At 39.0% G+C, this 24,765-nt stretch overlaps 1 long non-coding RNA gene across 3 annotated transcripts in view; it reads left to right on the top strand.

Moving 5' to 3' along the window:
* LOC107660971 (uncharacterized) overlaps window positions 1–24,765 on the top strand; it is a 45,166-nt gene that overhangs the window by 13,004 nt on the left and 7,397 nt on the right. For all 3 annotated transcript variants that reach the window (XR_001631063.1, XR_001631064.1, XR_001631062.1), the window contains one exon: window positions 7,863–7,952. This is a non-coding gene — a long non-coding RNA (uncharacterized LOC107660971). The remainder of the gene's footprint in view (window positions 1–7,862; window positions 7,953–24,765) is intronic.

Raw genomic sequence — 24,765 nt, 5'->3', positions numbered from 1 at the left:
GTCCTTTAATATGATATACAACCCTTAGTAACATGTGTAAATTCTCACAAATTGCAATGGTTAAAATGGCACAGTTCAGTCCTGCATTTAGTAGTTCAATCTTGACCTGAACACTTCAAAATCAGTTCAGTAAGTTTTTTGAAATGCCTGAATTAGGCTATTGATTTGATTTATTGTGTAATGCTACTGTTGATTTTGTATTTCAAATCTGTCATTGTGTATTATACAGTATATTATATCTTTTCTCCGTGTATATAATCGGTAATATTACATTGCATGATAATGACAGTTATAAAATACAAGATTGAATAACATTGTTTTTACTCTAAGTCATAAGCAATCTGTGCAATAACAGCGTTGTACCACACCGTATGTGTTAGTGGCGTTAACCGCAGCGGTGTGACTGAGCATGTCTGTTGTCTGCTGAATTTAGATTATGCAAATTCTCAGAGCTATAAATAAATCAATTACTGTGTCTCAAATACCCCTCAAAACTCAAATCACTTGAAAGAGCTTAAATGATGCATGTCATGCCAATGAGAAGCTTGACGGTATTATTTCCAAAAGAAATGTAATTGAAAGCTTACATTGTTCATAAATTACAACAAAACCATTTTTTCTGTACATTTTTACGTTTTAACAATTTTTAAATAATCTGTTTGAAGGAACCTGTTTTGAAAATTTTCAGGAGTGAATAATGCAGTTCAAATATGGCTATATAGCGAGTTTGTTTGCTGAAAAACCATTAGTAATTTGATCATGATATGATTTGATCAGGTGAAATCAGTGTACTTAGGGTTGTGCCACTCATTTCTTAGAAAATAAGTAGAGATTCCTTTTTTTGTCTCAAAAAAAAAACATGGGTTACAATCCAAAGGCAGCATTTGTCATACATGGCAGTAATGTTGCACAGTGAAGTGCTGCACGTTCGCATACTTACATTTGAATCACTCGATTCTATGCAAATTTAATGCATGCGGACTCATGCATATATGCGGAAGCTCCAGACTCTCAGCTTAATATGCTTATTAGAGACGTGGGAATTAAAAATTTATTATGCAGGTGGGGTAGGCGAAGGGTGCCCCACAATCTTCCTAGAATCGCATTGCAGACTCTGGGTAGGGAGGAGGTGGGCTGGGCTCCGTCAGCGCAGTAGCATTTCCTTCAAGGTGCCACCATCTTAAAGAATTTAGCAGTGGTGAGCATGCGAAAAGGATAGACCTAAAATGTCCGCTGGCACGCGCTTGATTACAAGCCCACCTCGCATGTTCCAATAAGGCGCCACCGCGTTCGAATAATCACGCTCACCAATTATGAAATTAGCTGGCGTCCCTGGCAACGTGCATGTCAAGGAATCCATTTGCATGCATAAACCCGCCCCACTATTGTCAGCTACATATGCGAATTGCTTGTGGCAAGCCTTGTACTTATCCGGCACAACACATGCACCATATTCCAACACAGCATGGAATCCTCTGCATTTCACCCACTTTGTATTCATCTTTAGCCATGTGCGATTAGAAAATTCTAGATGAATATTTATTTGCTCTACATGGAACTGTGGCCCTTGGCTAAGGCTAAAAAGAAGGCCAGATTCTTGTACGTTTAATGCGTTTTGACATGTTTCAATGTGATTGTGTTGAATGTGATTACATTTAATAACCATCTCGATTATCGTGAAAAGGTCATAATTAATTTAAAATGATGTCCCTTTGACAGAGATCATCGAATTAACATTAAAATACACTTTTGGCGAATTTAACAAACATTTAAATGGAAATGCTGTCGTAACATTTGCGCAGCAGTGTTGTGTCTGGTTGCTCGCTGTCTTTAGAAGGAGTCACTCGGGCTCCACTCCATTCCACTGTCTTAATTATTTCAAAGGTGGCTGTCTGGAATGGAACTCACTGTATGACACTTCCATTTGCATTACCTTTCATCTCTGCGCATCCTCTTGGCACTGCCGAGGCAGGAGTGCTAGAAATTACTCTTAATGCTTACCTCCTCCTTGTATATCACCCCCATACACTCTTAAAATAAAGGTGCTTCAAACGGTTCTTCAAGCGATGCCATAGAAGAACCATTTTTGGTTCCACAAAGAACCATTCAGTCAAAGGTTCTTTAAAGAACCATCTCTTTCTTACCTTTTTATAATCTGAAGAACCTTCTTTCGCCACAAAGAACCTTTTGTGAAACAGAAAGGTTCTTCAGATGTTAAAGGTTCTTTATGGAACCATTTAGACAAAAAGGTTCTTCTATGGCATCGTGAAGCACCTTTATTTTTAAGAGTGTACAGATGTACAAAAACATATAGAAGCCTCGCATGATGGTGCATGCGCATTGCTCTTGCAAATTTATACTAAAACTGTAATTAGAAGCTTATATAGGTTTACTCAGAGAACACAGAGCTTCTCATTTATCAGCCCTCTACAGACACCTTGGCAATTGAATCGCCATTGGCTAGTACATTTTTTTGTTTACTCGCCAGACTGATAAATATATATATATATTTGTTTGTAAAATGGCACAGTTTTATAAATATCTGAAAGTACACTCTTAACATCAGTCAGTCAAGCATTATAATATGATAATCAATATTATTTAATGATAGAACTTTTGTAATTAGAATTAAAACTTGATAACCATGTATGAATGCATATTAGTCATTTTAACTGAACTTCGGACTGGTGGTGGTGCTTTTTTGGTCATTCAGTGTTTCTGTAAAAAAAGATTTTAATTGGGGAAAATCTAACAAAAATACTGATAGGATAATAATGATATGAATTCTACTAATAAGAACAATATAAAACGCACCAAGGATTAATGAGCTACTGGATTCATGAATATTAATCAGGTTGTGTGCTTTCGCTCGAACTGATTTGCTGAAATCAAAACAGGGACGATAATAGGTGAGCGCCAGCCAATGAGATTGCCGTTTGCGCATTAGTTCCGCCCACTACCGGAGAAAGCGGTAGTTCTTAAAAGCGGAAGAATTCCAAAGGAACTCCGTTAATTTGACAGCAAAATACAACAAAGAATATCGTTTACATGTAGCGTGCATAGGTAGCGCGTCAATTCTCTCTCTCCCTCTCTCGCTGCGTGTTTGTGAAACAAAGCGACGGCGAGTAAAATTTTGTCGCATATGCGAGTGATTTACTCGCAATGTAGAGGGTTGTTTATGGTGATCAACCATCCACCAGGGTAGGATAAATCCTAATAATAGTAGGCCAAGCAGAGCGCTAATTTTACACACATTCTCATGTTGAAATGTGCTACATGCGTCCATCAGCTGGACTGACATCGGCTGTCATAGAGTGATGGGCTTCCTTTGAATTCAGTGTGGAGGAAAGCATCAAAAAGACATGATATTATAGTACAGAGTGGCAGTGAGGCATTCTCATGGAGAACGGACAGTTACATGAATCACACCGCCATGGTCCTGTGTTATCCTGGTTCGGACAGAGTTACTGAATGACTTTCTACAGATGGTGACCAGCAGGGATGGTATAATGAGGTGGCATCGGTGGAGATCCGTTTCATGTGTGTGCATTTGTTGCTGTCAGTTAGGTATTTGTGCATGTGTATAGATTATACTCCCGCACACACGTTTGTCGCAAGTATCGGGCACACCTTTATCTGAACAGATTGTTCAGAGAGGTCTGTGCAAATGTCCTCTTGAGCCTGTCATGTAGACTGCCGTCACCCGGTATCTGAGAAGTGTTAATTAGCGTGAAAGTGGGCAACAGAGGTGTCAGCAAAACTCCCTCCTCCTTGCAACACACACACACACACACACACACATACACTTATACCTGATGTGTGCAACCTACCTCCACCTCAACCTCCCCGCAACCAGACCGCCGCTATGAGAGCCGACCGAATGTAATTAAATTCCTGCATGTTTTAGACTCAGCCTGTCAGTGTTTAATGGGAGGAAACGAGAGTATCTCCTGCACTAAACGTGTTGAGAAAGGAGATAAGAAAGGGTAAAGGTTGGTGGCGTAGATGAAAAGGACAACAATATAAACAATAGGCAACAATCATTCACATAATCACAGTCGTTTTGTGCCACACGGCTACACAAAGCATTATCCCCAGCTGGACTGATGTTTTTTGGTTCAACTGAAATTGAAAAGGCCCTGTTTTCACCTGGTATTAAGATGCGTTTTCAGTGATCCGATCACAAGTGGTCAGCAAAGACACATACTGTTCCACCTGGTATTAAAATGCATTTCAAATGTGTCTCCTGTGACTATTTCTTTGTGGATTTCCAACATCTACATTACAAAAGCAATCCGGTTAAGGCTTGAGTACCTCTGGAAGAGGACAAGTTTATAACATTTTAGACCCTGTTTACACCTCTATTTAGCATCGTCCACTTGTGATCAACGAAAAATGTTATTGTACAATCACGAAAAATATCCTGAGTTATTCCCCAGAGATGTATTTTTAACCAATCACCAGCGTGGTTGTATGTGTGTAAGAAGGTGTTGGGCCGTGTTTGTGAATGCTCGTATGCATGATCGTTCATAAGTGTTTTTGTTTGTAGCTGGTCATGATCCGTGAGGTATAGGCTACAGCTATGTGTGTGTGTGTGTGTGTGTGTGTGTGTGTGTGTGAGAGAGAGAGAGAGTGTTACCTGTCAATCCATACAGTTCGTCTGTAACATAGTTAACAAAGTCATCACCAGGGAAAACATCTTTTTCTTTTTAATATCAAAATGGTGTTTGATGATTAAGCTTGGCAATTAGCAGATAAGTTACAAAGCAATCATAATCAAGGACCAGAACTATCCATTTTATTACATAACACAGTGCTCCTCCTCTCATGGCTTCATCTGATTGGGTGGCATCATACACTAAGGCCCTGTTTCCACTTGGTATTAAGATGCGTTTTCAGTGATCCGCTCACAAGTGGTGAGCCAAGAGACATACTGTTTCCACCTGGTCTTAAAATGTATTTCAGATGTCTCTCCTGTGACCGGTTGTTTTTGGATTTCCTCGAGACACTCCCCTCTTATTCCGTCACACTCTACATAAGCTTTGTGGGAGTGCAGAGTGTGGTGTACGAGTAGGATTTACTGAACAAAACTTGTGTTATGCAAAACAAATGAAAAGGATAAAGACAGCAGCTACAATTTCGACCACAATCAGTGTGTTTTGGTACAATGTAGCAGAGTTGTAATCATGTAGCGCATTTTCTCACAACACGTCCCACAGTGATTGCATATTATGTTAGTAGGCGGTCTTTTGTGGGTTTTTGAATGTATTTGGCCACATTAACGTCAACATAAGCAATCTGGTTAAATTTCGACTTCCTCTGGAAGTGGTCAAAAGTGGACAAGATTAAAATGTTTTAGACCCAGTTTACACCTGTTTAGCATTGTCCACTTGTGATCGGATAAATGAAAATCTTAACTTCAGGTGTCTAAACAACTAGATTGTCATTGTGCAATCACAAAAATATCCTGAGTTATTCCCCATAGGTGTTTTTTAACCAATCACCGGTGTGGTTGTATGTATGTAAGATGGTGTGGGCTGCGTTTGTGAACGCTTGTATGCATGATCGTTCCTAAGTGTTTTTGTTTGTAGCTGTGTGTGTGTGTATGTGTGTGAGGGAGCTCTTGCTTCTCAGCCATCAGATGTGATGCAGACTGTCAGCTGGGGAATCATACCTGGCTCCATGCTAGAGCAGTCGGCCTTCATATAGTCCAGTAGCCACTGATTGTCAGGACTGAGGTGTTGGCAGAGGGATCCAGTGAGTGCAGATGCTGAGGGTGTGGAGAGGGGGTGGGGGATGGGGACGACTTGAACACTGCCAACATCAAGAGCAAAAATGGACCTTGGTTTCACCGTACTGCAGGTGATACAAGCACATGGAGACTCGTAGATTTTTAGCATAGCTGCTCCGCTTATGGCACTTTATTCAGTCCGCTTAAAACCTGTGAAGGTTTTTCTGAATGTATAACATCACTGTGTGATATTCAGAAGATGTGGGATACACAGTAACGTCTTTGCATAGGGTGTGCTATTATGCTATCATTTTAAAGCAATATGCATGTTTTGTAAACGGAAGCATTCAATTGTGACTTTAATCTGAGGTTCCAAGAGGTGAACATTCTCACAAATGAGATTAAATCTTTTATTGCACTGTATTTTGTAAAAAAAAATTATTATGATGTGCTTTTTTGAAAATAAATTTATATTTTTCATTGGAATTTGCTTTTGTTTCTGCCTTTTGCATTCAGCACAAAAGCTGTCAAGATTGACTCAGAAAACAACACTCAGCTATTAATGTTATTGCACCATGAGATATTGTATTTGATCAAATTATTTATTTTTATTTATTTGTAATGATATAATAACCATATTTTAAGTCTTGTAAGAGCTTATGACATGAGTGGTGCAAAAAGTATTTTATTTTTTGTAATGCTATGAGTGAATGTTATGATAAGTCTTATAAGGGCTTATGAAAGTGAGGGGATTAAAAAGTCAAAAAAAAAAAACTACGTTACTTGTAGGTAAAAATATAATGTAATAGGATATTACTAGCCCATGTGAAAGTAAAAATGCATTGCAGGATGCATTCATTGTATAGCAGCAGTGACTAAGTCAAAAGCTCAAGCCATACGGACACAGAGGCTTAATAAAAGCTGACAGCTGTCACTCTGCCTCTGACATGTGTCAGGAGAGGACTACCTTTATATGGACATGGCCCTACACCACTCTTTGAGAGTTTCTGTAGATAACACAGAATGCACACGTGTACAAAAAAAGCTGTTTTGAAACCTATATGGTTCAGAGGAGTCTCCCTTATTGTGTTGTAGTATACCGAAAAACAATAATCTCTTAGGCTATAGGAATATGCACAAAAATACATATACAATTTGATTAAGCTTACAGCTAATGGTATAAAAATATACACATTTGGCTTGAAAAGCTGCTGGCCTCCGGCAGTATGTGTAGCAGATGTGTTATTTTGCATGTTTACTTCTTGCTGAACAAATCAAGAAACCATCCAAAGCTTCCTGTTAAGCTGTCAACATCTGCAAACCACAGAGCTATTTACACACAAAATGTATGTGTATTTATGCCTAAATATGTAGAAAGATAAATACAATGTTATGCTTTGGATCAGTGCGACAGTAGAGCAGAGCAGCACAGTGTGTGTGTGTGTGTGTGTGTGTGTGTGTGTGTGTGTGTGACTCTAGGGAATGCATAGCTGCAGAGATCTCGGGCTCTGCTGGCCAGAGACATACTTTGACGTGACAGTCATGCAGCCTCTGCCAGTATTCTCCCATACAGAGGGATGGTTTGAAACAGAAAGAGTCATTTCATCTGAAAAGTCACCAGTGGTGAACCCCCCTCCAGGTAAATGCAATGCTGGTTACACCAGCTGCAGCAACTCTTTCTGGACATCCAGAGATGATATCCTGCAAAGATGGAAGGCAGTAAATATGTGTTCATTTAAATGAATGCACATTTGCATATGCCATAGACACAGCAACATGACAGTACTACTCTGAGATTCATGTTCACACACACACACACACACACACTTCACAGCATATTGTTCAGTTGTATAATGTTCCGGAGTGTTTTTTTTTTCTTGTGTCCAATTTGACATTTTTTCAGCAAACTGTTTAGGATATGTTCAAATTAAAATTCACAGACAGAGTTTGCACATAAAAATATTAAGTGTACCTGTACCTACATACATATGCCAATTCATGAAAGTATTAAATCATTTATGGCACATTATTACTTCATTTATGTGATAAACACAGGTGGATATTCACTTGAATCGGACTGTAAAACAGATTCAGCAAATTAGTCAATGTTATTTTTTCTTTTGTGTTGCAGGGCTGAAAAAAATGTGACCATTACTTTACCCACTGGAAGTGAGCAGGAGGAAACTGGCATCAGTGTTATCAAATGATAATCCAACATGAGGTGAGTTCTCAGATTAATCCAAATGTAAAAAGCAACACAAAACGTAGCCCATAAATATATTTGTACAATTTTTGGTGTTATTTTTTCTGATAGATTTATGTAGTTGCAACAAAGCATGCTGGTCTCAAAACAAAAGTCTTGATTCAGATTTAAATCAGACAGTGTTTCATAAGCACATAAACTATATTTGGGTACTATTGTCTTACTTTTTCAGATGCACAGGCAACGCGTAAAAAGACAGTATAAGTCATTATAATCCGTAATTATGTCCCCACTGAATGCAACAAATGCCTAGTTTATAATAGATTTTAATGTTTTTGTCTCGTCGCTCCGGGACACAGAATCACAGTATGGTAAGGGGCATAACATTTCCGTCACACGCTTGAGGTATTCGGCCAATCACAATGCACTGGATAGCTGGCCAATCACAGCACACCTCGCTTTTCAAAACGATGAGCTTTGTAAAAACCGACGCGTTTCAGAAAGGCGGGGCATAGAGGAGAAACAATAATGCACGGTATGTGGAAAATAATGTGTTTTTTGAACCTTAAACCGCATAAACACATTTCATTACACCAAATACACAAAATAATGTTATTTTTAGCAGCATCATATGACCCCTTTAAGTTCTTTCCCATCCTTTTTAAGTTCTTTATATTCTTTTTCATTACATTATAATATGTAGTCACACCCAGCCAGGACATATTTTAATTTTTAATTTTACTTTATAAACTCTGAATGTGCATACTTGGAAAGCTGACTAGCAAAGTTTGCAAATATAAGAAAAAAAAAAACACTAGAAAAAAATAGCAGTTAGTGCTAGCATGCATGCTATCAGTACACTATACCTGAATATCAGCAGCACACAGGCAATGCCCGGCTGTTTTATGCATACTCTGTGGCCCCTCCTCTCTTGTGCCTTGCTGTGGTGTGATTAGTGTTGGCCCTGAGGAACAAATGAAGTCTGGCGCCTGCGTTTGCATGATTACAGTTGGCCGTGGCAAAAAGGGAAGAGCCCACGAGGACAATAGATGTCAGTTTACAGCATGCCAGCCCATGCTTCTGCTGTGTATCAAACGTCCTGTATCGCTGTGTTTTATGTGACATGTTTGAATGCATATGGTGTCGTAAAATTAAATCTGTATTGGGCACTGTTCAAGCGCATTTCAATATAACAAAACAAGATATAGCATGTAAAAATATACATTCATGCATGTCACTGCATGATTTAGGTCTTATTAATAACATAAATATTTTAAATTTGAGAAGCAATTTGATTCACTGAACAATCCCTACCTCCTACAAAAAGTCTCTTATATAACCAGTCTTTTAATGATTTTCTATTTTTGTCTAATTTTCAAAAAGCTAGTTAGCCATGCACAACTACAGATGATTAAGCATTTTTGTATTCATTAAATATCCAAGCATCTTCAAGTGGAGCGCATAACAGCGACGTGCAATGTGGTTGTAAACCGCATCATCCTTTCCTTCTCAGAACAAAGAATATGCGCATGGTAATGCAATGCAAATGTATGCAGATTTCAAGCAGCAAGGGGGAGGAGTTGAGAGGGAAAGCAGAGGAGAGACTGTAGTGGAGGTTCACTGCAAATACACTGAACGTTTACATATATATATTCTCGGGGTACATTGTTTTAAAAATTCCAGTGGAATGTCGGATTTGAGATTAAAAGACATCAAAAAGTCATGCATATTAATTTAAAACCTTTGCATACATCCTACGACCTCTTATTATACAATCTACATACGTTTTGCTCATTGCTGCCTTCTTTATCACTTCCTTTGACATTTTTGACTGTGTATCATAGTCTTTTTTTCACCACAATGCTTTAGAAGTGATATAATATCACTGTTGCATTTTCAGAAAGATCTATTTAAATATAAAATATATAAATGAAATAAGAAGTGTAATACTTAGAGGTGTTAAATAACAAAACCCAAGACAATTTATTGCTAGGCTGAAAATAGAGGTATAGAGATTTCATTCAAGAAATTAATAATAGGTAAATAATTTCTTCCCCTTAAAATCTAGGTAGTGAATTTCAAACATTTTTTTCAACCTAATAAAATTTTGGGTTAAAAAAAAAATGAGGTCAGTGCTTTAGTTTTATCAGAATATGGCATTTATAAGTAAGTGTCTTGTTGGCTTTTCATTATTCCCAAAGAGAAATATTGCAAATATAAAAGCCCCTCCCCATTAACAGCCTGAAAATGGGACTTGATGAAGTAAACACTCACGTGACTGTAATATTAGTTTAGCCACTGAGCACCTTTAGAAAATATATCATAAAAAAATGATACAGTATATAATTCAATATGTTGATTTATTTTCTTTCTTTTTTCTACTCCATTTTTGGATCGCATGCACACTTTTGTGTGTGCTTTTCTTTAGACGTGCGACAACCTAGCCTGGGCATAATTTGCAAGGCATGTGTAGAGCATGAATACAATTTCTAAATGTGTGTGATTGGGTGTGGTTGTCTGTATGCATGTGTTTACCACTTCTTCCATTTCCGAAAAGATCAGTGATTTGTGTGCACCGGCACATGAAAGACCGTTAAAATAATGCCCATCCCCAGACAGGAGACTCAATACTGCGTTAGTCTGTGGCACACACACGTCTGGGCCTCTCCTCAGACACAATATGGCGATGTGTGTGTGTGTGTGTGTGTGTGTGTGTGTGTGTGTGTGTGTGTGTGTGTGTGTGCTCATGCACTCAGCATCCTGAGATACATTAATTTAGACTCTTTATGCACGGGTGTGTTTGAATCTTTTCTTTGAGGTTATGACAGCGAGCGCTGGCCCAACAGCTTCAAACCGTTGCACATCTTAGAAACACACTTTCACATATGTCATGTGCGAGGACGCAAATAAACACTGATTTTTTTAACATAGCCAAAATGCTTTTGTAATATTTAGTTATTTTGCACTATAGCTGTGGTTTAACAAAGATATATTGTGCTAGGTTGTGTCTAAGAATTGGAAAAGAAGACTGTGTGTCTGTGTGCAGGAAGAGTCGCAATGACAGTATGGCTCCGTCCATCATGCACACGCATACACAAAAAAATAAATACAAGCAGCCACAAAGCAACTCTCCTTCCCCATTTCAATACGCTCTCGTTCTCTGACATGGGCGGCTGTATCATTTTAATTGGGAGCTTAGACTGAGGTGAGATTGCCCCGTTTCTATTTATTTCATTTTGCTAACCTCACATCAGGCAGAACCGCACCAATGGGACCAACTGAATTGGATATGAAAATAGACAGGACGCATTTGTCGAGGGAGAAAAAGAGTGAGAGAGAGACAGCCGTCGTCTCCAGAGGAAGGCGCGCGAGGACGGAAAAGCTCATTTTTTGTGGCCACCCCGTGCCGTCTGCATTGCAGATCGGTGAAAATCCTTGTGAATATGATGGCGGGGCTCGGGAGAGGGTTTATGTTATCTGTGCCTTTGTTACGCTTTGTTTTTTTCTTTCTTTCCTTCCATATTTTTTCCTCTGTGGTCGCCATAAAATGTCAAGTTAATTTCCTGGGTGGTGTGAGCGACGCCTCGCCATGCACCATGTGTGTGACATGATGTGTGTGTGGTAGCTTGTGGGGGAAGAGGTTTGCAAGGAGGAGCTCATGCAATGTGCCACGTTACATGCAGGTGTGTGTGTGTGTTTCGCTCAAATTTTGTTACTATATACAGTATGTGCGTGGGGGGTATGCCTGCGTATTGTGCAAGCGAACAATTTCTGTTTCTTTGTGTGTGTGTGTGTGTGTGTGTGTGTGTGTGTGTGTGTGTGTGTGTGTGTGTGTGTGTGTAAATTAGCCGTCGCTGCTACACTGCGTTAGTGGAAGTTCCAGCACTTCGTTTGAATGCGACACATTGTGAAGGATTATGGGTTGATGATTTTCCAAGAGGATTCAGACCTGAACCGTAGGGTTCACAGACATCTCTCAGCAAAATTAAACTCCTACATCTAAATAAAACTAGTCTGCCTGAGAGTGTGTGTGTGTGTGTGATTGAGATATATGTACAGTATATATAGCGCATATGTATGTAGTCATATGTCACCATTTCTTAATATATATTTATTTAAGTGCACTGCAGCGAACTGTAATTTCCTGGAAATATATTGCTTACTTTGGGAAATAAAATAGAAAACTTATGTTTTCAAATGTTTTCATGTAAAATGACTAGTTGTAGTCTTTATATTCAACTGAAGTAGGTGTGTGATGAATAGTGAGGATTGCCAGTGATTTGACAAGCAAAAGTATAGTGAACACAATCCATTTTCACTGGATCCACATGGTTTTAGGTAAAAGGCTCCAAGGATGGTTATTAGTGTGGGATTTTGTGTCTATCATTTTGCTTTTTTCTGTGTGACGTGTGAATATAACTGTATATGCATTGTATATGATTTTTCCCTCTCTATTCCTCACAAACTGATTATCCTTGAGACTCACTCTGTCACACAAACCATTTCAAAATTGTGTGATTTCCATACAGAACGGCCTTGATGTACAGAGCACAAGCACTCTGGCAAATCTTCATGATCCATTAAAGTCTCCTCTTGTTCTTGCTCTCGGTGATGTTGTTCGTATCCATGATACCGTATGGCCACGGCCGAGGCGTGTTGATCGGGGAATTCAAATGCGCGAATATGCAGCGTAGGTGTGTGTATTCAAGAATGTATTCTGATAGACCTGAAAAATGTTGAAATGTGGAGGAAGGGATTAGGCATTTGTCACTCTCGCTTATGCTGATCTGTGTTTCTGCCCTACAAATGTCACATCCCATAAGTCGGAAAAATCTCTCCAGCCCTGCCTAATTGCACATATTCATGATGGCGCTTTGCATATCGCTTGTAGTGGATTGGGTAGCGGTGTGAGAGAGATATATGATGGCAAACGGGAGGGTGACTTCACCAATGACGGTAAGACGGTAAGGTGGGACCTCCACACCTTTTCGTAATGCCATTTAACTGCTATGAATCCAATTTCAGTATACAGATGTTGTTATTTTATGACCCTACAAATTCATAATATTTTATTTAATAACAAAATTGGCATTAATAACCTTAGTAATACTAATAATAGTAATAATAATAAAAAATATATTATTTTATTATACCACTATTATATTATTTTATTACTTTATTATACACAAACTATTATTATTGTTGTTGTTACTGTTGATTTATTTTTATTTTCCTTATTTGTATCACTGCCTCAACAGCCTTTGCATTTTAATGATGAAACAAATAAAAAACAAGGGAATGAGTGTGCTTACTAAGGCAAAAATGGTACAGATATGTGAGGAGTCTGTGTGTGTGTGAGTGGATGTGTGTGATCGTGCTACAAATAGGTATAGAAGATAGATGCTGTAAAACCAAATGAAAGAGACAGGAAGCAGAACCGAGAGTCCCTCATCTCTAATGGCTGAATGTGAAAAGTAGTTTTGAGTGGGGTGTACAGAGCGCTATCAGGAGCCGTCCGATTAATTAATGAGCACAGTGAGGACTTTCGCTACTGCTTGGGTAAACAGCTATTGTTCTTGGTCCTGAGGTTCCCAAACACGGGGGTAACAATGATGATATTGTCCCTTTACCCCTCATTAGGGGCAGTGTGAGGGGAAACTTGGAGGCGCGATATGTGTGTGTGTTTGCAGTCACTCTCCCATGATCCCATTACTGCTTACTGGTCCTGGCTCCTATCACATCTTTCGTGCCAGCTGCAGAGAGAGAAAGAGAGCAAGCCTGTCATAGCATCTTCACATCAAAACCTGAGAGGAAGGGGAACGTGGAGAGGAAAGGAAAGAAAGAGCATGTTGTGTTTGGACTTCATTAGCATAGAGGAAGAGGTGCACAATGGAGGACTTTACATCCTTGTTAGTGAGAAGCAATCAATTAACAGGGCCAGACCGACCCTGGCAGAGCAACGTGGGGTCTTTGAGTGAAATTTCTCTCTGCCTGATGAATAAATGCCATTTAATAAAAAAATGAATGTGTCACTGCATTCAGATGCTTGATTGGACTCTCAGCAGCAAGTGACAGGGTTTTCCCATTGTGTGTCAGCTTGTTTGTGTGTGTGTGTGTGTGTGTGTGTGTGAGACAGAGAGAGGTAGAAAGTCCATACATGATTGTCAAAGGCACAAAATATACCTTAGTGTAAATACACCTTAGTGAAAACATAGCTTAGTGTAAAGGAAGTGTATAGAAACACAAAGACAGATTTGTCTGTCATCAAACCCTCTCAGAGCTTGTTTTGATGTTATTTTCTCTTCCTCTCTCTACTCTATTTACTTCATATCAAATATATCTGATACCTGGAATTTCCTAACCATCCTTGGATTTGTTAAATCACATGTCACATATTAGAAGTAACACACAAGAATGCCCTCGAAATTGTGAAGACACCCAATGCCCCGTTTCAGCTCCTGGCAGTGATGGCTTTTACAAAATAAAAGTTGCAGAAAGGTCTGCAGCAGACATTGACAATTGCATATAAAATTGTAGATCCCACCACTCCACCCCAACAAACAAATCCTCATCTGTGATTCTTATTCACCGTTATCCCAGACTCCTCTGATGTTTTTCTCCACCTGGGAAATTGTCCTGATAATGGCTGCAATCTGTATCCAAAAGGCAGGGGACATTTCCTCTCCGGCAACCTGCCATGACTTCTGTCTAGAATCTCTAATTGAGCGGCATCAGTCAATTCATCACTGTGATGTAAAATTATTTGTGAAACTGATGACTTTTTCGATGAAAATTGTAAAGCTTAAATAATATATTTTAAGAATTGTGTAATAATTGCATTTAAAGTTTGAAATGTGTTTTAAAACAAAAATGTACATTTACTTTTGGCGATATAGTAATATTAAAACGTATTATTAATATGATTCTTATTATTGCTCTCATCAATAGTGATGTCAGTCAAATATTGCACACACTGAACAAATGAATACCAAAAAAATTAACAGATTTGTCAGCGCTGTTTTATTATTTTTTTCTTAAATGTGAATATGGTGGTGTTGTTTATTTATAATATTTCAGTGTGTGAGTAATGCAGCCTTGTGATTTCTTGCTGATTTGGTCTGCCATCCCTAAATGCTTCAAGAAAATCGCGTTTGATTGGCTCAGGGTTTACGTTCCAAAACGGCATAATGTTCAGCGGGGCACAAATCTTCATCTTTGCGTTTCTCATTTTCCCCTTCTCACAGACTTCTCGTCTTCTCGTTTTGAGACATCACAGGCAAATATTATTCACTGATTTTTATCTAAAGCCACGCGCAACTATGTCCGCCACTACTGTGGGCACCGCAATCCCAGCAAACTCGTCAAGACGACAAGGACATATTCTAAATTTAAGGCCTTCATTTCAAACCTCTTTATTTTCTCCAAATCATCACATGCGAGTTATATCCAAATCGAAGACTTGCGGATTTGTCGCCGAGGCATCTGCTGTTAAGCTGATGGTCCCTGCCTACTCGTCCCTCAAATGTCTATCAAATACCACACACACACACCCCTGTATTTTCTAAAGTGCCAGGTGCTTCCTCCGAACCCTCCTCTTCTGCTCCTTCCTGCACTTGTTCGGCATAACCGTTGTGTTTTAAAAGGAAGCCCAGGTACATTATCGTCAATTCTAATACAGAGTGTGTCCGTCGCAGTGTCCTCCGATCTGCAAATCCGCGCCCAGGGTCTTTGTGGCAGCCTCATTTGCATAGAGACTGCCGTTCACTTTGCTCTCCGTTAATGGCACATTACCGTGGCAACAGCATGTTGTAAGCAAGGGAATAATTAATGACGACTCGGTGACATGGGTACTCACAGCAGAAGCGGGCAGCAGTGCTCAGGTGGTATTCTTTAGAAAGCATTAGCCAACATTAGGCAGAAATGCAAGGCGCCTTGATGTGTAGAGAGGAACAAAGGGATACGGAAAGAAAGAAAGCACATAAATGTGTGAGGATGGATGGATGGATGGATGGGCGTGGGCACAGTCACGTCTGAGGATGTAGGGCTTCCGTATATTCTGAAAGTCAGCACCGGCAAGAAAGGAAAGATCTGAATACGATTGACACTCTAATAGAGGTGGTTTGTATTGCAGCTAGGGCAATGCACACGCTTTGTGTGTGTGTGTGTGTGTGTGTGTGTGTGTGTCTGTGTTTTGATGAGAGGGTGCTTGAACATGCTCCAAGTTGAAAGTTGAAATCTTCAATATTTAATACAGTGAGAGAGAAAGAGGATGTGTGTGTGTGTGTGTGCGGACACACGGGTGCGGCTGTAATGATTATTTGTGACAGAAGACTGTGTGTGGGATCAGTCAGCTGAATGTAGGGCAATGTCAGAAAGCCTTTCTGCCTTCTGTGGGTGCCGCTGAGAAGTGAAAGGGCGGGGGGTGCGTGCAGCCCCTCTCTGCAACTGAGGAATACCCCGTGTCAGTGCACTTTTCCCTCTTTTCGTTTCATCTCGGTGGTTGTTATTTGAGAAAATGGCATGTGCTGTGATAAAATATGAGATCTCTTGCATTGCTTCAATGCAACACTCAAATGCGCTTTTACAAAAAAATAAGACAAATACATTAGCAACTATCTCTCATTCACAGGGCATGTTGCAATACTTCTAATAGTCCAAATCTAATAATAGCTGGTGGCTATATTATGGTGGCAATAATAAGCCACTAAGTGCCAAATACAAGTATAAATTGACTTTAGCACGTAAATAGAACACTTGCCGGTGGCTGGTAACTGTAAAGAAATGCAATGTATAATGTATGGTTTAAGGCTACACACTACCGTTCAAAAGTGCAACAAGACTTTTTCTAAGAAATTAAATCTTTTATTTAGTAAGGATGCATTAAATTTATCAAAAGTGACAGAGACATTGTCACAAAAATAAATAAATGCTGTTGTTTTAAAAGAATAATAAACAGAATTTGAAATGTCATGAATTGCAAAAAATATTAGGCATTTAATATAAGCAACTGTGAAATATGAAAATACTCAAAAGTTACGCCTTCTTTCTTTGCGTGAACATTTGGGCGGCGTTATGCAAATCTTCTCACATAGTAACGTAGATATGTGGGGGCGTGTTCGAACGAGCCATTTTAGGGGGGTGTGGCTGACTCTTAACTTTTATAAAGAATATCTCTTTGGATTTGAGACTTTAGTCTTTGCAAATTTACAGATCTTCTTTATGCACCAAGAGCTTGTAACACTCCAAAGAGAAAGGAAAAAATGAAATCGCATCATATGACCCCTTTAACTGTTTTCAAAATTCGATAATAATAAGAAATGTTACTTGAGCATCAAATCAGCATAATGATTTCTGAAGAGTCATGTAACTGAAAATGTGGCTTTGCCATCACAGGAATAAGTTACATTTTAAAATATAATAAAATACACTGAACAAAATTATAAACGCAACACTTTTGTTTTTGCCCCCATTTTTCATGAGCTGAACTCAAAGATCTAAGACTTTTTCTATGTACACAAAAGGCCTATTTCTCTCAAATATTGTTCACAAATCTGTTTAGATCTGTGTTAGTGAGCACTTCTCCTTTGCTGAGATTATCCATCCACCTAACAGGTGTGGCATATCAAGATGCTGATTAGGATTTGTGAACAATATTTGAGAGAAATAGGCCTTTTGTGTACATAGAAAAAGTCTTAGATCTTTGACTTCAGCTCATGAAAAATGGGGGCAAAAACAAAAGTGTTGCGTTTATAATTTTGTTCAGTGTAGAAAACAGTTATTTTAAATTAATAACAGATTTAAAATAACAGACTTTCGAAAACATTCAAAAGCCTTTCTAACCCCAAACTTTTGAACGTAGTGTATATAATAAATTACTATAATAATTGTAACAGAAAAAAATATGTAAAATGCAGTTCCCACTAGCTTACTTTTGCAGGTTCTATTGTTTCTTTTTATCCTTACCTTCATATTTGTTGCAGTAACTTAGCTTCATCAAAAGAGACATTTATTATAAAGAACAGTCGAATATTCTGATATTTTTAATATTACATATATAGGTTCTTCACATCAGCTTATCTGTTAGAATAGATACGTTTTTTAGTATCTTTGAAGCACCAGTACACAAATGGTTCTCTAAGGAGCAATAGAACTACTTCTGTTCTACACTGGCATCTGGCTGCAAAACCGTTTTGCAATCTTTGCTTTTTAAAGAGTATGAATATGAATAATAGCACATAGCAGGGCACATAACACAGTGTTTTACACCCATAAGAGAGAGGAGAGTGTTGTATTGCAGGGATGGAGGCTTGTCGTTTAATTGAAAGAGGGCAGGGACAAGGCAACACAATGCATAACGACTCACACAGCAACCATGGGAATGAAGGCTACTGGGGTTCAAGGTCAATGCTAGAATAGAGGCCTGATGTTGCATTGTCTGTTTTGCCCTCACACATATTACTCACACACATATGCAAACATACACATTAGCACACCTCTACCAACAGAAGTCATCGGCACCCCCACAAGCACGGGTCTGTTTGTGTGCGACACAAAACCAACAAAAGTAGCAGCTCTGTGTGTATGTATGTGCATGTGTGGGCACATTCACATGTCATGCTCACTCGTCCTATAGAAGCAACAGCTGTACATATACAAAGAGAATAAATATCCCACAGCTTTGTTTGTCTGTCCAGACAAGCTTGGAGCTAGCTGGCCGGCTAGCTGTGAGAAATGATCTAAGACCTAGTGAAAAGAAAGACTCTGGCCAAAGCTGAGGAGAGAGTCTGTGATTAGCTTCTTTGTTGGAGGTCTTTTGAGCTTCATTGGCTCCAAAGAAAGGCCGTCTAATGAATCCATCCAAGCTTGGCCCAAACTTTGTATGGACGACAAACTAAGTTATGGTGGTGTCCCTGTGCACCGCCGCACAGCATAATGATACAGAACGTTTGCACATATGGTCCCCTGATTTCAGGACCCCACGTAAGCACTTTCTTATATGCCTGGTTATCTGTCTGCTCCAAGACACCGGGGGGTTTACTGAGTCTACTGGGCCTGGTGTGATTAAAATGTGTATGGAAAGGTTTGTTTGTTCGTTCATTCATTACAAATTATACTGGTATAAAATATTTTGTGAGTTTGAGAATGTCTTAGGGGCCATTCACACAAAATACGAGAGAGGGTAGTAAAACAAAAATCTAGAGATGCGTTTAGTTTTTTTTTCCTTTTTTTTTTTTTTTTTTCCTTTTTAAGTTTAACTTTTTACTTGAGTTTTGTGTTTTTATAATGCAGTGTCATGTGTGAGATGCTGTGAGTGCAGCAGTCCAAAATCTGTAACATGCTTACACACACAAAAAAAAAAACTTTTGCTTAAATGATCCCTTAAGGAAAAGAAGTTTATTCAAGTGTGCTATTAGTATACTTAAACTTAAAAAATAGGAAAGTATACTTTTAGTCTACTTTTTATGTACTACTACTGTTATACTTAAAGTATACTTAAAAGTATACTTTTATATACTAGAAAGTGGGCCAATTTAGTCCCAAGGAGTATTGAAATAGTACACTTACAAGTATACTACTAGTACACTGATATTTGTATTCTTACTACATAAAGTATACTTAAAAATATACTTGAACTTTACTTAAGTATACTTAATAAAATAAACTTGAAGTATACTAATTTTTGGTAAGGGATAGCAGCACTCGAGATTCATGATCTCCCTTAAGTTTGTGTCAAACCTGATGATTTGAGCATGATCCAAAGAGCAAACATGTTCTCCAGCATGATTTGAGAATGATCCAAAGAGCATCTTGAGCTTCAATAGAACCAAGAAGATTTGGCCATCTGTGAAAAAGCTTGTAACATGTATTTATTTGATTAGTGGCCAAGAAATAGTACAGATTCTGAAATAGACAGTTTATTCGTTTAAAATTTGACTTTGCTTTCTCTTTATTTCCAGGTTTGAATTAGACTCAGATTTTTCTTTTAATTATCTCTTACTTTTGGATCCCCATTGTATATTCAGTGAATTTTTATGATGTTAACATTTTGATGGGCAGTACTGAAATTCATAGTTCACCAAAAAACTGTATGGCTTTCTTTCATCTGTGGAACATAAGACATATGTCAATTAGGGGTGTGCCATATCATACAGTCCACGATAATACCGGTATAAATTTTTACATGATAAAAAAAAGTGTCATATCGCGATATCAATGATATAGCGACGCGATGACGTATGGCGGATATACGTTCCCTAGCGCGCACAACAACACCGCAAGCCCAAAAGGTGTGTTCGACTTGAAGCAGCGCTGCGCAGACTGATCGGTGTATGACATCAAAGTATCGCGAGAGCGGTACTAGAGCATATTTGAGTGCATACTCTTACCTTCAAAAATAGGCGAGGTGCATATCTTTAGTGAAACAACGCGGAGAGCCGCTTCTGAAACGTGCCGCGGCTCCGCTGGTGTAAACACAAGCATTGACTAGAGTGGCCACGTCGGAGCCGTAACGCGTTGCAGACGCGTACAGTGTAAATAAGGGGTAAGTCACTCTCGCGGTATTTTGACGTCATACACCGATTGGTCTGCTTCAAGTCGAACACACAGCTACTGCTGCCACCTTATGACAGTAGATTTACACTTCGAATTAGGTAGTCTGTCATCGATGACAGTAGCTCATTGGAAAAGGATGGAAAATGCCCTTCATTTTGTTTGCACTAATAAATGCTGCTGCCTGCCAGCTGCAATCACCAATAAAACGTTCCATGTTTTTTTTTTATATATAGTCATAAATATCGTTATCGCAAATATTCTTGAAATATTGTGATATAATTTTGAGGCTGTATCGCCAACCCTTAACGTTAATGTTATTTTATTGTCAGTACAATGGAAGTCAGTGGTCACCAAAACGTTTTAGTTACCAACAGAATCAAGCTGTGACACAGCCATTCAGCTGTGAGGAGAGATAGGCTACTTAGTTCCCTTAGTTGGCCTGTTCTTCAAGATGTCCTCGACAAGGGGGTCCAAGACTCACTGTGGTTTGAATCGTTTTGTTTCCATCAGTTTGAGAATGTCCCAGCAATGTTGTCCTTGTCCCACTGCCCAGGCCCCGTAACTGAGCCCGGCCGAAGAGAATGGGCCCACTTTGCAGCCACAACAGCAGGCTCGGCCAGTACCTATTCTGCTCCACACACTGTCATGCATAACAACTTTATTGAGACCCAAATGGGAGCTGAAAACAAAGAAAAGAGCAAAGGAATGATAGATGATGGGAAGTGAGAGAAAACGTCTCTTCAAGCAAGACTGGAAAAGTGTAAACGTAGCTCAAGATTTACAGATCTAGATTTCAGTGTGGAGTAACACTTACAAGCTATTGTCACATCACTGCGGTCAACATAGCATAGAATATTGCAGCTTTGTTTAATTGGGTTTTGCTATTGTATATTATATATATTATTATATTACAAACTTCATGTAAATCCCCTCAGTTTGACCTGCAGGGAGCTCTTCCTTGACAGTTTGTTTTGGATGAACATCATGGTGTTAGACTATTCAGAGGATTTAGAGCCAGAATTAAAAATCCTCACCATGAGGTCATTAACTATTTTATTTAGTATAGAATTGTCAGTCTACTGTGGGTATTTAAACTAGCTGTTTTTAAGCCTGGTAGGTACACCAACATCCCAGCATCCCAAGTTGAGGACCAGCATACTCATATTGTTCATTTTAATCATTGCTGATTTGATTTCCAACCTTCTGAAGTAACAAAGAAACACATTCTAGTATGGATAAGCATAAAAAAGGTAAAAGTTAATTGTGTGCGAGAGGGGGAATAGGAACTGAGGGGAGTGGTCTGTTCAGGCTACAGACCTGAGAGAAGAAGTAGCCCATAGCTGAGAGACTCAACAAAAGGCCGTCTCTATCCATTGTGTTAGTGCTGGATTTCCCACGAGAGGCCCGTCTGCTTGAAAAGGGGAGTGTATCAGTTTCTCCTGACATGGATGTTTATTCATTCTGTGGCCAACTGCACCGCCAGCTCAAAATGATTCACCTTACCGTTTTGATGTGTATGACACACACACACACACACTTTTTGGGGGGAGATAGGTGAAAAAGAAAAACACTGGCACATGGAGAGACTAGTGTGAGCTGTGTGAATAGGCATGTCCACCCTCACAGTGACAGTGTTTGTGACAGTATCATGGTTGCTTGTATGAACTTAGCTTTTGGTGTGAAGTGAGCCACCATTTTGTACTGGAGGATTTCAGAATCCTGCTGGAAGTAAACCTTCACTGCGGATATAGGATTAGTTTTAGAGTTTCTTTCATTGGATTTGGTCATTTGGGGAACCGGTATACTTTAAACAGTCTTTCAGAGACATTAAGAAACATTTTTTTTTCCTTTACATCTGTTCATTACTTCCACTTGTTTCTAAGGAGGAGACAAGTGGACTATTTTACTTCCAATGTGTAGTTGACAGTGTTGCAGCAACGGGTTCAAATGAAGACACAATTATGATTATACACTTGATACTCAGTTATTTGTGAGTTTAGTTGAATATGTATGGAATTTGGACTTTCTAATCATGCCAATTTCTCCAAGTAACATTTTAATTTCTTTGAATAGCAGAGTCTAAATAGTGCCAAACCTTTTCTGATGACAACTTAGCAACTTTCTGTAAACTGTTGATTTAAAAAATTAAAAAATCAAATTTATTCATTTAAGATGTTCAAATTATCCAACATTTCATGTGAACCAAAACCCTGACCTTGAGGTTGCTAGCATCATTTGAGCTACAGGGACTTGAGGGACCTGACAAAAGACCAAAATGTGTTATTTGCAAAATTTGCTTTTGTTATTGACAGAATTTCTTCTAATCAGATTTGTCGGACTGTTCTTTTTATCCACACAGGCTAACAGTGCTTCCTTTAATAAAGCTCATATTTATTCAAGGGGACTGTCCAATTCAATAGACTAGTTGTTTTGAGTAAAACATCTTCCAGTTGAGTTTTTATTGGTGGAGGTGAAGGGTGAATGCTATTCAGCCTATAATAAGAACTCATTCTTTCATTATTTACAGAATGTGTGAATTGTTTTAGTGTATTATTAGAACTGAAGGCCCGTGACTATGTAAGCAAGTGTCTTGGTAGGGCTTTGTGTGGTGGGTATCTTACTAAGTGGCATTAGGCTATGGTGTTGAAAGGGTTCAACTTTTATGCCCCAATTAACATTATTCAGGAACAGTGCACAATCTTCACTTTATCACTTTATTCACACTCTACATACTCTTGGATCTTGTTAGCCGATCCATTATCCACATGGACATGAGGCATTAAGGTCTGGACAATTCCCTTATTTCTTTAGCCGTCCAGGTTTAACAACTTTAGCCTCTGAGGTAGATAAGTCTAAACAAACTTGGCAAACTGACACCGTCTCATTTCTGGAGCACCATTATCCTCTAAAATATCTCAACACTCAGCTTCTCCTCTCCCTCTTGACCCTTTGTGAGACAATCGGAACCTGTGGACCCGGTTGCCATGTTCAGTCTTGGCTTCAATGACTCCATTGTTGTGCTGTAACAAGACGCCAGAGCTGGTTGTTTGATCCACTCTTCTGAAAAGTTTTCTTTGCCGTCGTCTTTTCTTTTCCTTTTTTGTTAACCCATGGATCAGCTGAGAAGTTCAAGGAACATTGTTTTTTGTTGTGCAGTACCTTCCTGTATCTTCTCCTTTTGGGGAAAAAAGAAAACGTGGTTCGGTATGAATTGCATTTAAAACGTTAGCTAATTTTTCCACATGACTAAGTTGTCTCTGCAGCACTTAAGGTGATTATTACCATGCTAGTTTGTTGAAGCCTATCCACATATTTGTCTGGGTGTTGCTTGGTTTCGCAGCAGGTGTGTCTATCAGCCGACTTTAGCGTGAAAGCATAGAGGCCGCTGTCTCTCAGCCTGAGTGCTAGCAAACTGTCAGAAATCACATTTTAGTGGCTTGTTCAGGTCACGCTGAGAGAGCAGCCTCTTGTTCCTTACTGTCTCTTTCTTTCTGTTTGACTTTCCTTTTTCTTCTCCTTTTTGCTGCCCACATTTGTCAGTGTATGCTAAAATAATGCATATGGGCAATGCAGTTTTAATACTGCCATCCATAGAATGCAAACTCTAAAGTATGTAGCTCTATATTAATGCTACTTTAATCTACAATATCCTCTTTGTGTTTTTATTTTCTTAGACTTCTACTGATAATTAATCATGAATATATCCATATCAGCTGATTCATAGTGAAGGTTATCATTCCATGGTGGTAAACAAGAGCTAGTTTACATCTTTACTATAGCAAAGCATTGCTATCATTAAGAGCATCCACCAGCATAAGGGAAGACAGACATGCAGACACCATCATCACATTATACAAGCTCTTATTGTCTGGCCGGCTGCTTTGCCTTGCGTGGCATGATGTGTGGGTAGCCATCTGTGCTCAGCCTCTTTTGAAATGTGAGAAAGAACATATGCATTTGCATAAGAATAATTGACACTTCAAATTAGCCATCCAATCACAAAGGATTATTTTTAGTGTATGAGGCTCTTCCATCCTGGGGAACAAAATTATGGTAAGAGATGAAGATGCTATAAGATATTAAACCTGTAACTAGTGTTGTCAAAAGACCCGGTATTTCGGTACCAAGTCGGTACTAAAAAAATGAAAACGTTACGGTACCAGGTTTTCTTAAGTACCGGTGGTACCGAGTACCCGGTCAACCCGGTTCTTCATGCGCTGTCCGAAAGCTATCCTCTTCCAGTGTTGCCAAGTCCGCGGTTTTCCCGCGGAATTGGGCT

This window comes from Sinocyclocheilus anshuiensis, unplaced genomic scaffold (assembly GCF_001515605.1).
Source record: "Sinocyclocheilus anshuiensis isolate Anshui unplaced genomic scaffold, SAMN03320099.WGS_v1.1 scaffold1895, whole genome shotgun sequence".
Lineage (NCBI taxonomy): Eukaryota > Metazoa > Chordata > Actinopteri > Cypriniformes > Cyprinidae > Sinocyclocheilus > Sinocyclocheilus anshuiensis.
Note: the sequence above shows the minus strand (reverse complement) of the source record. Positions and strands in the feature narration are given on the sequence as shown.